Here is a 16319-nt window from a genome sequence, read left to right as displayed (position 1 = left end):
TAGGTGAATTGGGAAAGTTATTTAGTATTTATCTTTTTTTTAAAAAAAATCTTAAGTTCAGGTGTACATATGCAGGTTTGTTATATAGGTAAATTGCATGTAACAGGGGTTTGGTGTACAGATTATTTTGCTACTCAGGTACTAAACTTAGTACCCAATAGTTAGTTTTTCAATCCTCACTCTCCTTCCTCCTTCCATCCTTAAGTAGACCCCAGTGTCTGTGGTTCCCTTCTTTGTGTCCACATATACTGTATGTTTAGCTCCCACTTATAAGTGAGAATGTGCAGCATTTGGTTTTCTGTTCCTGTGTTAGTTCACTTTGGAAAGTGTCCTCAGTCTCCATCCATGTTGCTGAACATGATATGATTTCATTCTTTTTTTGTCTGCATAGTATTCCATGGTGTATATTTACCACATTTTCTTTATCCAGTCAACCTTTGATGAGCACTTAGGTTGATTCCATGTCTTTGCTATTGTGAATAATGCTGTGATGAACACACTTGTGCATGTGTCTTTAGCACAGAATGATTTATAATCCTTTGGGTTTGTATCAAATATTAGACTTGCTGTATCAAGACTTTGAGTTTTGCCAAACTGTTTTTCACAGTGGCTGAATTATTTACATCCCCCACTTTCCCCGCACCCAGCAGTGAATAAGCATGCTTATTTTTCTGTAATCTCACCAGCATCTATTATTTTTTGACTTTTAAATAACAGTCATCTGATTGGTATGATATGGTATCCTGTAGTTTTTATTTTCAGTTCTCTAATTACTAGTGACATTGAGAATTGTTTTTCCTGTGCTTGTTAGCCACATGTGTATCTTCTTTTGGAAATGTCTGTTCATGTCCTATGCTCATTTTTAATGGGGTTGTTTGTTTTTTGCTTGTAAATTTGTTTAAGTTTCTTATAGATTCTAGAAATCAGACCTTTTTTGGATGCATAGTTGGCAAGTATTTTCCTCGGTTTTGTAGTTATTCTGTTTACTCTGTTGATAGTTTCTTTTGCTGTGCAGAAACTCTTTAGGTTAATTGGATTTTTTTTTTTTGCTCAATTTTTGCTTTTGTTGCAAGTGCTTTTGGCAACTTTGTCATGGAAACTTTGCCAGGTCCTGTGTCCAGAATGGTATTTGCTAGGTTACCTTCTAGGGTTTTCATAGTTTTAGATTTTACATTTAAGTATTTAATCCATCTTGAGTTAATTTTTGTATATGGTGTAAGGAAGCAGCCCCGCTTCAAACTTCTTCATATGGCTAGCCTTCCAGCACTATTTATTGAATAGGGAGTCTTTTATCCATTGGTCATTTTTGTCAACTTTGTTGAAGATCAAATGGTCTTAGGTGCCTTATTTCTGGGTTCTCTATTCAGTTTCACTGGACTATGTGTCTGTTTTTTACATGTTTTACATATGTCTGTTTAAACAGTATCATGCTGTTTTGGTTACCGTAGAACTGTAGTATAGTTTGAAGTTAGGAAGCATGATGCCTCCCACTTTGCTCTTTTTGTTTAGGATTCCCTTGGCTATTCAGACTCTTTTTGAGTTCCATATGAATTTTAAAATAGCATTTCTAATTGTGCGAAGAGTGTCATTGGTAGTTTGATAGGTATAGAATGAAATCTGTAAATTGCTTTCATCAGTATGGCCATTGTAACAATGTCGATTCTTCCAATCTATGAGCATGGACTATTTTTTTATTTGTTTGTGTTATCTCTGATTTCTCTGAGCAGTGTTTTACAATTCTTGTTGTAGAGATCTTTCACTTGCTTGATTACATGTTTTCCTACATATTTTATTCTTTTGGTTGTTGTGGATGGAATTGCATTCTTGATTTGACTCTCACCTTGGATGTTATTGGTATATAGGAATGTTACTGGTTTGTACATTGATTTTGTATCCTGAAACTTTGCTGAAGTTTATAAGAAAAAGAAGCTTTTGGGTAGAGACTATAGATTTTTCTAGACATAGAATAATATTGTCTGCAAACAGGGGTCATTTGACTTCCTTTCTTCCTATTCACATACCTTTTCTTTCTTTCTCTTGCCTGATTTCCCTGGCCAGAACTTCCAGCACTATGTTGAATAGGAATGGTGAGAAAACTTTATACTGTGCTGGTTTTAGAGTGGAATGCTATGAGATTTTGTCCTTTCAGTATGGTGTTTATGATTTTGTCATAGATGGCTCTTATTATTTTGAAGTATGTACCTTCAATGCCTAAATTGTTGAGGGTTCACAACATAAAGGATATCGAATTCTATCGAAAGTCTTTCTGCATCTATTGAGATGCATCTTTGAACCTATGGTTGTCACTGCATGTGAGATGAACCCCTTGAAGCAGCATACCTTTGGGTCTTGCTTCTTTATCCAGCTTGCCACTCTGGGCCTTATAATTGGGGCATTTAGCCTGTTTCCATTCAAGGTTAGTATTGAGATGTATGGATTTGATCCTGTCATGTTGTTAGCTTGTTATTATGCAGTCTTGTTTGTGTGGTTGCTTTATAGTGTCACTGGTCTCTGTACTTAAGTGTATTCAACATCTGTTTAACTCAATCTTCTCCTCTGCGAAATGTCCATCTTAGTAACAGTTGGGTAATTGTGAGGATTCAGTGGAATGATCCATACAAAGCCTTTATGCAGAATCAGGTACATATTCACAGTTTAATAAATACTAAACCCTTATCATTTCACTTCCTGGAAGCCTAGTTAGTACTATATTGCATGTGATATTTAAAAAGTTACTTAGCTGCTTTTATGAACACATCTTGTTCCTTTATTGTGAAAACCATAGATTTATAGGATAAGTTGAATGGGTCACTACTGTCCAGAGAGGTATCTTTTTCTCATGAGGGTGAATTATGATTTCTTTTTAGTTATTTTAGCTCTCTACTGCTGTGTAACAAGATACTTCAAAACTTAGTGGCCTAAAGCAACAAATAGGTTTTATCTCATGGTTTCTGATAGTCAGGAATCAGTGCTCAGGTTGGCTGAACCCTATGTCTTTGGGACTCTCCTAAGTTTGCTATCAAAAAGTGTCAGCTTACACTAGAGTCATTACCATAGTCAGTGAGGGATAGAGCTCTCACCTGAGCTTATAACATGTCTGCTTGGCTGGCTTCAGATTATTGCTGAAGTTTGGCCAGAGACATCAGTTTTTAGATATATGGGCCTCTCCATAGGGATACTTCACAACATGGCAGTTTGCTTCCCCCAGAGTAAGGGCAGAGAGAAAAAGAGAGAGAGAGAGATGGAGGGCAGGCAGGGTTTAGAAGCCACAGTCGTTGGGTATCTAATTTTAGAGGTAACATCTCATCACTTTGACCATGTTTGGTTCAGTAGAAAGTAGTCATTAGTTTCAGCCATACTCAAAGGGTGGAGATTACACAAGAGAATGAAAATCAGGAGGTGAGGATCACTGGGTCCATCTTAGAAACTGCTTACCACACCATTGGAATGAAAATTTGCACTTTCAAAATGTTTAGTCTTCCATTCTAATTGGCAAGGGGATGTATATACTAAATGGAAAATATTCAATTGTTTCCATGTAATATTCATAAAGTTCATGAATTAAATATTTTTATCACATTGAAGATTATGAAAGAATTTGAAAGATCTTAGTAATGTTCCTCCCCAAAATAACAAAAAAATTCGAACAAACAATCTCCTGTTTTTACTCCAAAGCCTAGCAGGTTATAAATCAACGGGATTATTATTTTAAGAATAAACAGGCAGTTTTTTCTAGATGACTTTAAATCTTTGAAAAGAAGTGTATCCTGGGCTCTCAGTTTCCCGAGGTTAGGAGGGTAGGACAGTATCTTGCCACACCTGGGCAATTCAACATCTCAACAGCTCCCTATTAATCCAGGAAACAGAATTGTCTCTAAAAATCAGAAGAACTGATTAAAATTTCTGTCTCAATTATTACTTACAAACATCTGCTTTGTGCCCTGGGGATCCTCCTTTATCCTTAATGTCTAGAGTTTCAAAGATTTGTTTCTGCACCTGGTGTCAGATGAATCCATGACTGTCATCAGAGAAATGTTAAAGTTAATTTATTCCACAGAAAAGCAGATACACCCGATGCTCCTTAGAGGTAACACAGACAGGCCTGTTCTTTTGTTCTCTGTTTGTGTAAGGCAAATGGAGACTTCAGAATGCAGGCATACTTAATTCAAATTAGTAAAGTATGCTTAAAGGAACTGACATGCAGACAAATAAGGACATTTTACAAATATTTAACTATTAAGCCTTGTACTTTGTTATGTTTTAGGCACCCAGAAGAGATGTTGAGAGCAAATCTGTTCTCATGTCTTTCTGGATGGACACTATCTTTAAATTTTGCAACGCCATTGTAAAATCCTGTAGGATTCTGGAAATTGATGGACCTGGACCCTTTATCTACAAAAATGCACATGCATACAAAATCTAATAAACTTGGGAGGTTTCACAGACCCCTATTAGCCTACAAATGGACTTCTAGCTAAGAAGGTACTGGGACGAAAAATGGGAATTTACAAGATCAGAAAATGTTTGATAGAAAGAGTATGTATTTGAGGCTTTTGAAACTCCCCTGAGAGATCTCAAAAATGTTCTTTTTTGAGGACAGTGTTAGACAATATTGTAGATTAAGGGAGTATTTCTATTTTAGTAGTTCTCAAACTTTTATATAAAAAAGAAATGAGACATTCGTTTAAAAATGTAATTCCTGGGATCCACCAATATTGACTGACTCAAAAGGTCCAGGCAAGGCTCCAGAATTTGCCTTATAAGTGCACAGGAGATACAACTGCAGGTGACCCAGGAACTAACCTTGGAGAAACACCTTAGAGCAGATTCCACTAAGCCATGTACCAGAGGGTCTCTTTCCCACCCAAATGAACCTAGATTACTGTGTCCTTTTCACAGACTCTTGGGAGGGTATCTCTCCTCCATATAAAGTTATCTCAAAGCAGACCAATATAATTAGAAACATAAAAATGATAACAAATGAAAAGTAACATCCATCATTTATTGGATACCTGTTAGCACCTAACCTACTAATGTAATACTTAAAATCTTACAAGATGAATCTTAATAGCCTATTCAACGAATGGTGTGCATGAGCCTCATTAAATGTTCATTTTTTTTTTTCCTGGTTGTAAAGCTCAAAAATGGCAAATAGAATTTCTGGGATTCAGAGTAGGGTTGCTGAACTCCAAAAGGCCGCCATTTGGGGGGTTATTTTGTTTGTTAATTTAACACATCGCAGAGGCTGGAGCCCTTCCTTTCAGCCCATCATATTCTAAAATGTGGAACAACCACCCAGTCTTTACTGTACTTCCTTGTTTTGCACCTGAGATCCTTTATTAAAGTATCAGTATTATTAGAATTGAACAAAATCGACTAATTTGGTAATGTGAGCTCAAAATTTAGGCCTCATTATGTTATTTAAATAAAATGACCATATTGTATTATCTGATGATCCATTTATGATTTGAATCTGCATTAAAATGGATGCTCCATTGAGAAGATATACAACTTCTCAGTTAAGGTATAAATTATTTTTACAACTGGGGGCTCCTTTCTAATGCTCTTATTTAGCAGCTGTTTTTACCAAAATTCCAGGATTTATAAGCCTAACAGTATTTACTAAAACTTCAAATTCCCGGTTGTACCCAGAACCTACCAAATTTAGAATGTCCAGTATAGGATTATTTGAATTATACTGGCCTGTGAAAAGAGATGTTAGGCTTTCTTGCTTGGTATACATCATACTAAAAACCATTAGGCCTTGAGACTCATCTGTGGAACCAAAAGGAGCTCTTGGGCAGGCTTTACAAATGGACTGTGCTGGCCTACTCCTGTCAACTCAGGGGTTAAGAGGGTCTCCAGGAATACTTGCAGGGCTCATGCAGATAAGAGATCTGAGACAAGGAGTCTCATAAAAGAAGGATTAATGCAAGTGCATTCATACAAATATCCAGGCGGATTTAACTCATGTGTGTGTCAGTGTGTTTGTGTATGAATTATCTATGTATCTATCTATTTGACACAGAGTGAGTTGGAAAACTGGAGATATATGAAGTCCAAGGGCTTAACTTCTATCTAAAGGCTAGTAGACTCAAGGCTGAGTCAGAGCTGGTGTTTTGGTTTGCATTGAAAGACAGGAAAAAAGCTGATGTCCCAGTCTTAAGGCAGTCAGGCAAGATGAATCCTCTTTTACTCAAAGGAGGATCAGTATTTTTGTTCCATTCAGGCCTTCAACGGATTGAATGAGGCCCACCCACGTTAGGGAGAGCAATGTGCTTTACTCACTCTATCAGTTTAAATGTTAATCTCATCTAAAACATATTTGGAGAAAGACCCAGAATAATGTTTGACCAAATAGCTGGGCATCTCATGGCACAGTCAGGTTAACACATAAAAGGAAACAGCTCTCTCCTGAAGTCTGCTACCAAAGAAAAGGGAACCTCTTCAGACACAGGAATAAGACACAAGAAGGGAAGGGAAACTATAGGGGGACAAGGATGAAGATGAAGTGTCCTGCATCTCTGACCAGCTTTCTGAATAAGACAGACATAAACTGCAAACAAGTGGATGTGGCCCAACATGCCATACTTTTTGCCAAATAGCAACTGAGATCTGTTATCTCAAGGGCTTACTAACACTAGAATCTGGAATTAAACAAAATGACCTGCCAGTACACAAGAGGACTTTCACCATGCAGAAGCAGAGAGATGTCTCAGGACAGACTCCCTTATAACAAAGGATAGAGGTCACTATGTTTGCTCAGGTTCCTTTCTCAGGTTTAGTAATCCGATACTTCTTTCACCTTGCTAGGAGTGAGTAAAAGAGACAAAGATTAAAGTTAGAACATTGTAAACCTCATAGGAGTGAAGAGTGGAGAAATACACCCAAGAAATTCTATACAAGACATCCTTGGTTTTGTCAGTGATTTGACTTTTAACTATGATTATTTTAATCTACTTTGATAATTATTATGTTAATAATAATACATTATGTTGTATGTCTTTTTTATTATAATATTCTAAGTAATTAGTATTATACATTCTTAAAATGTCTTTAATTTCAAAAGAACGTTCAAATCAAATCTAAACCAATCTCTCTTTTTTATACACATACACCGCCCCCTCTCACCCACACACAAAGTCAAATACACACATCTCAGATATATGACGCAAAATCTGTCTGGATTTACTGCTTGGTTCTTACCAGAGTCTATACTTTTTTTTTTTTTAAAGAATATTGGCCTTTTTAGGGAGGGGGTTGGAACTGGACGAGCTGCTTTCAAAAGTTTACTTACTTGAAAAACCAGAAAAGCAGAAGTCAGAATGGAATTTCACAGCTAAGGCATACATTTTTGAGTAGTACCAGTTATTTTTAAGTTTTTCATCCTTATATAGTTTTAGAGATATGCCTCCTGAAAATATGTAAAATATTAGACTTATGTCTGTCATAAATGTTCATCAAGAGTATGCATAATTATGCCTGGCAGGAGAGATACTAGTACTCAATCAGCAAGGTATTTGCAACTAGGTGGGGGCTTCTGTGTAATTCTGATGCTGCACACATGGGGTAATTGTGAGAACCCCCATTCTATCTCTGGACCTCAATTTTCTATATTATATAGAAATACATCTCCTTTCAGGCAAAAATGCAGACAATGGATTTGATAGGAGTAATGCTCTCCAGAACTCCTTGTTTGCCTTTCTTCAGTTCTTGAAGGCCTCCGTGGGTCTTTTCAGACTTATATGGTGGTTGGAATTAGAGTGGGCCCAACAGAAAGTGATCAGCCACAGAGACCACCTTTTCAGAAATGTCACTACCCACTAACGAGTGAAGCTGCCATTAGCCTATTACTTTGTGTTTCTGCAGTTTGCTTTTCTGACCTATAAATTCTAAATTATCTCGAAAGTTCCTTCCAGTTTTGTAAGCTAAGATGTATTCTTGCATTGCCACCTTTGTTTTAACTGCTTAGGACCATCAAGATCTTCCTAGAGAGAGTCTCAACAGTCCTCAGAATTTGGTGGCTTCCCCAGGATCTAGAATGATTTGGATTCTACCAACCTTGGTAAAAATGCTAACCTCCTTTTAGGGAATGCCACAGCTGTATAGGTTTTGCCTTCTGCAATGTATATTGTTATGCCCCAGGGTTTTTTTTTTGTTTTAATCTAAGATTTTGAGTTTATCAGGTGGCCCTTGAATAAGGGGAATTGCGAAGGCAGGTAATACATGGATTGAGGTATATAAAGGCATAGGAAATAGTGATGCTAGAGGGTGGAGAGCTGAAAGAACCCACACACTGGGCCTAGCAAACGTCTCAACTGGATCAAACCACCTGCTGGATTCCAACTCAGATCTTTTAAAACCAAGTTGAGGGTGAGAGTGGGAATCTGCATTTTAAGCAGATTTGCAAAATGTATCTTAAGCTCATTGATCTTTGAGAATTATCATGTAAGAATGTAAGAATCATAGAATTCAAACATTGGGAAACAAGAAAAAAAGTGCGAAAGGGGATAAAATAGGGTATTAAAAATAAGCAAGCACAACTTTTGGGCCTCTAGGCTCTGCTAATCTGGGACAATTTTATCACCTTCCAGGGCTCATACCATCTTTTGCTAGGCTTCTCCACCTAATCAGTCCTCATGGCTGGTGTAGGAAACATCTAATGGCCTACTGTGTTGTTGTGCTACCTATTGTTTTGTGCTACTTGTTTAAAAATTCCTCTCCCCTGACAGTTTGTCAAAATTCTGGCAGGAAAAAGAAAATCAGCACAGCTGCCTGTTAACTTCGGTAGGACAAGAATAGTTACTAATTAAACTCTTATGTCTTTGATTTAAAATTCCATTTAACCAAATTGTTCACAAACTTAAGGCAGTTGTTGATTACAGGGAAAGTATACCTTGCATCTTTGTTAGTTACAACCCTATTTAGGGCCTCATCAACTGCCAAAAGGAATACAACACGTGCTTTCTTAAGAAAAGTTGAAAATCTTTCAACGTTTGATTCCTTCCTCCTTGAGGATCTTTCTTAAATCAGAGAAAGGCTGGCTGAATCCCAGGCGTAGATTATCATTCTTGCTTCCATTATTTTTAATCTGACTTTGGAGCCTACAATAGCTGCCAAGTGGTTTGAGGATGGCTGTAAAGGCCACATCTAAGTGGCTATGAAGTTAGGTGTAGGAAACAGGCGAGATGGGCCAGTGGCACCAGGTGGGGCTTCTATTAGTCTTGTAGGCAGTAAGTGCTTTGGGGTCTGCTGCTCTTTGGGCTTTTCATGCCTTGGGTTCTGCGCCCTCCAAATATGTGGTTAGAGACAGTTAAGATCACTGTGATTTTTCTCCTGCCCCTTCTCTTTCTTGTGACCCTCGGGGACTTGAGTTTCTAGGGCTTCCTCTTCATGATTTCCTGTGACGGTGCAATGTGGGAAAGGCAAGAAGGTGGTAACTGTTCAGAGAGAGTTATTTAGGAAAGGGCAGTTGGTGACTCCTTCATGTCTGAGTGTCTGCCCAGCTGGCTGCAATGCAACTGCTTAGACTCAGTAAGCAACACATTCATGAAGTTAAGTTTCCTGAATATGGCAATATAAGACAGGTGAGACTTCTTATAGGTGCTTTGAAGATGCCACAGTTACAGCAGACTAATAAAAAGAAGGGAATGTGATGGTAGAGGTGGGAAGCAGAAGTCTTTTTTTTTTAAGACTGGCATTTATTAGTTGCTTCTAAAATTCATTTTGAGAGGTTGATCAAACTACTCAACTATTGTCAATTTAAAATCATGAAATCTATAAATTTGTAAAGGAGAACCTTATTTCTTATAATGGGTTGCAACCTGAAGGCTGGGAAGTGGAGCAGTTATTTCACGCAAGGAGGACAGGAGGCTTATGCTAAGTAGTTTGGCTAAACATACATATTTAACAGGTTATAGCAGGAGATGTGAATATTCAGGAATGAGGGATTGCACACATGCATAGTGTATTAGTCCATTTTCACGCTGCTGATAAAGACACACCTGAGACTGGGTAATTTATAAAGAACAAGAGGTTTAATGTACTCACAGATCCACGTGGCTGGGGAGGCCTCACAATTTCGATGGAAGGTTAAAGGCACGTCTTACATGGTGGCAGGCCAGAGAGAGAAGGACAGCCAAGGAAAAGGGGTTTCCCCTTACAAAACCATTAAATCTTACAAGACTTATTTACTACCACAAGACTAGTATGGGGGAAACTGCTTCCATGATTCAATTATCTCCCACCAGACCCCTCCCAGCACATATGAGAATTATGGGAGCTACAGTTCAAGAGAAGATTTGATGGGGGGTACACAGCCAAACCATATCACATGGTATGGAAACATGTATGTTACATATGTCCCATGTTCATTTTAGGGTGGAGACTTAACGTTAAAATGCAGTGAAATTAGGCCCTATACATCAAAAAGTGAAACATGGGCATAAGGGTACTTAGTAAGCCGCCTCTGTAAACTGGCCAGAACCAGTCCCTGGTTGGTGGCCATTTATTAGGAAGGAATGCTTTGTGCTAGGTTGTCATGTTGAAACCATGAAGAGGAGGGGAATGGTCACATTCCACTCTGGCCACAGTATCATGTGGTTGGTTGAAATCAGTGGAAGAGTGTTCTTTTCTTTGTTTTCTAGGGCTGGCTTCTGTTAATGCTTAGACAAAAAGGTCTGGTAATGGCTGATGAGGAAGAGGATATACTGAGGTGTGATCAGTCTCCCTTATCATGGCTGGGAAATAGTTTTTGAAGTTTTTCTGGAGTTTCCTTGGCCAAAAGGGGCCTGTTCAGTCAGTTAGAGAGCTAGGGTTTTATTTTTATTTCATACCACCTTACTCTCATTACCTACCAAATCGACTTCTTTAGGGGTCTTTGTGCAAAAGCTAACATGAAATGCGTGCTTGACACTCATCAACACTCATTCTTGGGATGTTTCGAGGTGGGACGGCCTATGCTGTTGAAACAAGTGACAACAATGAAGGGGCTTCATAGGGTTCAGGGATTCTCTTTTGCTATGAAGGAAGCAGATAGACCTTACTTAAGAACTGAGACTAGGCCAGGTACCCTAGCTCACACCAGCACTTTGGGAGGCTGAGGTGGGTGGATCATGAGGTCTGGAGTTTGAGACCAGTCTGGCCAACAAGTTTGAGATCAGGCTGGCCAACATGGTGAAACGCCATCTCTACTATAAAAGTACAAAAATTAGTTGGATGCAGTGGCGTGCGCCTGTAGTCCCAGCTACTCTGAAGGTAGAGGCAGGAGAATCGCTTGAAACCAGGACGGGGAGGTTGCAGTGAGCCTAGATCGCACCACTGCACTCAGACTGGGCAACAGAGAGAGAGACTCCATCTCAAAATAATTAATAATAATAATAATAATAATAATAATGAGACTAGATTTGCCAAGCATACTAAGCCAGTTTTTCCTTTGTGTATGTGGAAATACAAGTCATGCCATTGTGACCTATAATAATAATATTTTAACCAAAGCAGAAGATGTGATTTCTTCTCCAGCCTCTTTGAGCATCATTTTAGATGGTCTGACTATAGTCTAGCTCCTATAACTTTTTCTTTAAATGGCGCAGAATGTTGTGTATAACATTGGAGTTGCTTCATTTTAATGTTTTCTACCCTTGAAATAGAGTCAATTATCTTATTAAACTGGAACAAGCCACAAAAAGCAATCATTTCTATAAGTTTAATATAATTATGAGGACAAACTGCCCACAGGATAAAGTGTGGGATGCAAAGTGCTAACAATTAATTTCTCTCAGCTTTTTAAGATACATCCTATCATTCATCCTGTTAGAGGTGACAGAACAGGTGTTAAGTGTTTGAATAGTTTGAGGCCATACAACTAATTACTAGGAATATTAAGGGTAAAATGTAGACTTACCTTAAAGCATATCCTTAACCTTGGATCTATGCCACAGTTCTTTTCCATGGGTCTTTGGAGAAACCAGTCTGGAATGCAAATTTCATTTGGCATTAACATATCAATACCAGTTAGCTACATGAAAAGCTTCTTAAGTCTTAAGGGATGGTGGAAAATGCCACAAAAAATATTGCCACAGTGTGCTAGCTCTCTTTTCTAGAAGTCATCCTAGAAAAGTGAGAAATATTTATCTGACTGCATCTAGATGACTCCTGACACACTGCTGTATGCCAGAATTCTATACTGTAATCCACTGCCTGCCAACAACTCTGGGATCCTGAGAACTAATCTGCTGTCTCTCCAGTGAAATGTTCTTATTCCAGGTAAGGTGTCTCATGGCTGCCACTGCCCTGCCATGCCACCCAACTTTACCATCCTCAGCTGGCTTATTATTAATGCGTCCATTAGGAGAAGCAACATGAGCAGCAAAGCTGCCCAACTTACCAAATCAGTTCTACTCTTTTTCTCTCAGCAAAGACTGCAGTTCACCATGAGTCTGATGACAGGTAGGTGGAAGCACAAGTAAATTAGAAGCTACCCCTTACCCCTTTTGCTATAGGGGTGATATCTCCATATAGATTCTTGTAGTGCTGAGAGGGATTCTAGCTTCCCACTTGCAGATGTATTTCCATTCAAGCAGATGTCCACACTGGGGGTGATATTGTTCTAAGGCTTTTTTTCACTAATACTTACGTAGCCACACTAACTCCATATGCAGAATCGACTCTTTGACATGCCCCTGTTGATTTCAGTGGGTAAGTTACATGATGTTCCCATGGCAATTCCCAACTACAAAGCAACTCACTAACCAGTGCTCTTTAAACACCTAGCTACTTGGTGAATGGTCATCAGAAGTTGCTGTTTGCCTTCATATCACCCAGGCTCAAATCAGACACATCCTTCAGTTCAGAGTTGATGCTTTCAGATTTTTCTGGTTACATTCACAATCTGGTAAGTTACTTTTTTTGCTCCTCTCTGACAATCTAGTATTAGGATGATAAACATAAGAGTACAATCTAAGTTTCAAATCTGAATTATTTTGTAGATCTATATTACCTGCCATCTGAAGGCTACTGAAGGCTGCTGAGGCATCGGTTGAGCCACATTCTTCAAACCTGACTTGCTCTTTTAATGGATGAAACAATTTGCCAGTATAGAGATAGAAACATTTGTAGATTTTGATGTGAATGTCAGTGGTGTTAGGTGTAAACTACTATGACCAGGCAGAGGCAAATTCACTAAAAATGCTGAGTTTAGAGAGGGGCAGTTGCCTTTTGAGGCTGCACGAAATAAATTATTCCCAGGTATTAGGGCAGGCAGGGAAAGAATAAAGCGATAGCTTGCAACCATACAATTAAGCTAATTGTTTAACAGCTGTGTCGAGGAACTAAGCATTTTACTAAGATTTTAATTTAAGAGGTCGGCCTTTTTCTATCTACATGTAAAGTAACCAGAAGTCATTAAAAATGGCAGAGAGAGCTGGCAAATTAAGATTTCAATCAAGGTCCAGAACCCTATTCTTTTCTAATTAAAGAATCTAAGGGAATTCTTGAACTTGGTTGCAAGTTAGATCACCTGGGAAACTCTTAAAAATTCTAATATGCAGCACTAACCTAGAACAATTAAATAACAAACTCTATAGTGCAGAACTCAGGTATCAGTAACTCTGAAACTTCCCATGTGATTCCAATGTGCATCTATGGTTGGGAAACTGGTCTGAAATAAACACTGTTAACAGTTTAAATAAATGTTAAATTGGCATCTACTACTTTGTCCATTAAATAATACCTTACTCACTAGTATGAAGCTTTGAAACAATAATCAAAGCTAGTTAGTATACTATCTTAATGTGTCAGCAAGTCTGTCATATTACTGGCAACATCTGACACCTGTATTACAGGTGACTTGAGTAATTTGGACAGCTCCAGTTTAACTTTATTACAAGTTACTTAAAAGTTATCAGAAACTAGGCTGGGCATAGTGGCTCATGCCTATAATCCCAGCACTTTGGGAGGCTGAGGCAGGTGGATAACGAGGTCAAGAGATCGAGACCATCTTGGTCATCAAGGTGAAACCCCGTCTCTACTAAAAATACAAAAATTAGCTGGGCATGGTGGCGCGTGCCTGTAATCCCAGCTACTCAGGAAGCTGAGGCAGGAGAATTGCTTGAACCCAGGAGGCGGAGGTTGCAGTGAGCCGAGATCGAGCCATTGAACCCCAGCCTGGGTAACAAGAGTGAAACTCCGTCTCAAAAAAAAAAAAAAGTTATCAGAAACTTTGTTTCTTTAGTGCTGAAAGTTAGGCTTCAGTAATTACTCCTAAAAGGTAACCATTCAGGTGTAAAAGCACCAATTCAGTAGATTAGAGTGGGTTAGCTCTAATAGGAGCAGAATATTGAATATGACTAGAATCTCAGACTGCTTTCTCCAACTCATTTTGAAGCATTTTTCTTTACCTATACAGCTCATGCCAAGCTAAACCCCTACATTTCTAGTTTGATCTTAGTTTTCTGCCCTCCCCTGATTAATGTACTGAACTCTGCAATCAATTGATTGTCTTGTGTTCACCATGCATACAATAAAACTAGGGATTTAATTTGATTCTGAGGAATTTCATGCTCTTCTGTAACATTTGGAATACTTTACAGCTCTCTTTAATGTATCTTTTTGATCATTCTTGCCTTTTGAGATAAATATAACTCTATGTTTATTCAAATATCATGATGCTCCTTTTATTCTGTTAAGATGAGGAATAGTGGATTTTCATACTAAGTTTATTTTCTCCCCTCTTATCCCATATTTTCACTTCTTTTTACCCTGACCTAGACATTTCATATAAATTCAGTTTATCTGCTCTTTTAAGAAACTCATTGAATTAAATTGACCATAATGTGAGGTTATTTTCTTAAAACTTGCATATAGAAACTGCTTGCTTAGGAATTCTATTTCATAAAATATAAAATAACCAAATGACTAACATCATCCACATATTCTTATTTGGTTATTATGATTTTCTGTCATTTCAGTGAATGTACTAGATAAGTATTGCCATAGTAGACTATCTGCTGGAAGTCTGAGATTAGAACTGTTTGCTGTCATCTTGTAGCTGGTCTTTTCTAGAAGATAACATTGACATCTGTAATTGCTGTGAAACCCATACCTGTGGAAAGTTCTATTTCTCCCTGAAGCTGGCCTGAAGCCACTGAGAGAAAGGTGACTGGTCAGGGAGGCTAGGGATCTTATGTCAATCAACAAAGACGTGGGAGCTCATACGCCAGTGTCTCTCACCTTTTTTTTCATGATCATTTCTTTAGCAAGACACATCATATTCTCCCAAAGAAGGAAAGTTAAACACTAAGGAATAGGATATTGTCAGGTGTGGTCCTTGGAGCATTTCAATCATTATAATATCTAAGACTTTTGCTCCCCGAGAGCCAGTTTTGTGTATGATATTACATCTATTGAAAATTCATGCTCTAGGCTGAGGATGGCTTACATTATGTTCTGTTAAAGGGATCATCTAACGTGTCTTATTAACAGATTCAGGAAGTTCCAGGAGAGAGATGCAGGTGATTGTGTTGGTTGGACCACTCTTCATCACTGATTTGACTCAAGACATCAGCAATGGTGCTGGCCAAATGGGACTAGCTTTGTCCCAAGATATAATTGACATAGATAACAAAGATTCCAAGCATCTGGCATTAACATTCTATTTATTTTTTTACCCTAAGTAAGAGGAAGAAACCATAAACCATGTTGCTATTGACTTTTGGAGCTGGAACTATAAATATTGCTGTTTTCTCTATAGCATTACTATACAGAAGACTAAAATTTGAAATAGATTAATTACCATAATAATAAATTGATATAAATGATCAGTGGCAGTTTTGTGTTTCACTTCTTTAAGACTTCCTAAAACTAGAAGAGAAACAAAACCATAATGGATCACACGAATTCTGGACTACAGGGAAGTTCATCTGCACTGATGCCACAATTCTTGCCAAAGTGTCAACAATTCACACTTTAGCTAGAATAAGGTTTTCCCTCTTGGTATTTTATCTCCTTCCCTTACCCTTAGTCAGTTTTTGCCTCCAGTAAACTTGTTTTCAGTGGAAGCTTCTGGGTCTTAGTTTCCTCCCTACCCCACTTACCCTCCAAGTCTTAGGTTCTTTAGCTTTAATCAACTGCCTCCTGGAGATGTAGGACTTTGTAAGGCTGAGTTGACTTTTTGTGGGTGTAAGTATTTAAGGATACAGGTAATAGACACAATACAGTGTTTCTGATTTCCTCTGACTGGGAGAGACATGATCTTTATTTTCTAGTTATCTCAGTTTGGATGGGACTCATCGAGACTCCTCTATATTCCTTTATAGCACGGT

General features: G+C 38.2%; 1 long non-coding RNA gene across 3 annotated transcripts in view; it reads right to left on the bottom strand.

The window, feature by feature from the left end:
• Positions 1 to 16319, bottom strand: part of LOC118143772 (uncharacterized) — a 34656-nt gene that overhangs the window by 17772 nt on the left and 565 nt on the right. For all 3 annotated transcript variants that reach the window (XR_004728183.3, XR_004728184.3, XR_013523780.1), the window contains exon 2: positions 11903 to 11970. This is a non-coding gene — a long non-coding RNA (uncharacterized LOC118143772). The remainder of the gene's footprint in view (positions 1 to 11902; positions 11971 to 16319) is intronic.

The sequence above is a fragment of the Callithrix jacchus genome, chromosome 11 (assembly GCF_049354715.1).
Source record: "Callithrix jacchus isolate 240 chromosome 11, calJac240_pri, whole genome shotgun sequence".
Taxonomy (NCBI): Eukaryota; Metazoa; Chordata; class Mammalia; order Primates; family Cebidae; genus Callithrix; species Callithrix jacchus.
This window is presented reverse-complemented; position numbering and strand designations above follow the sequence as displayed.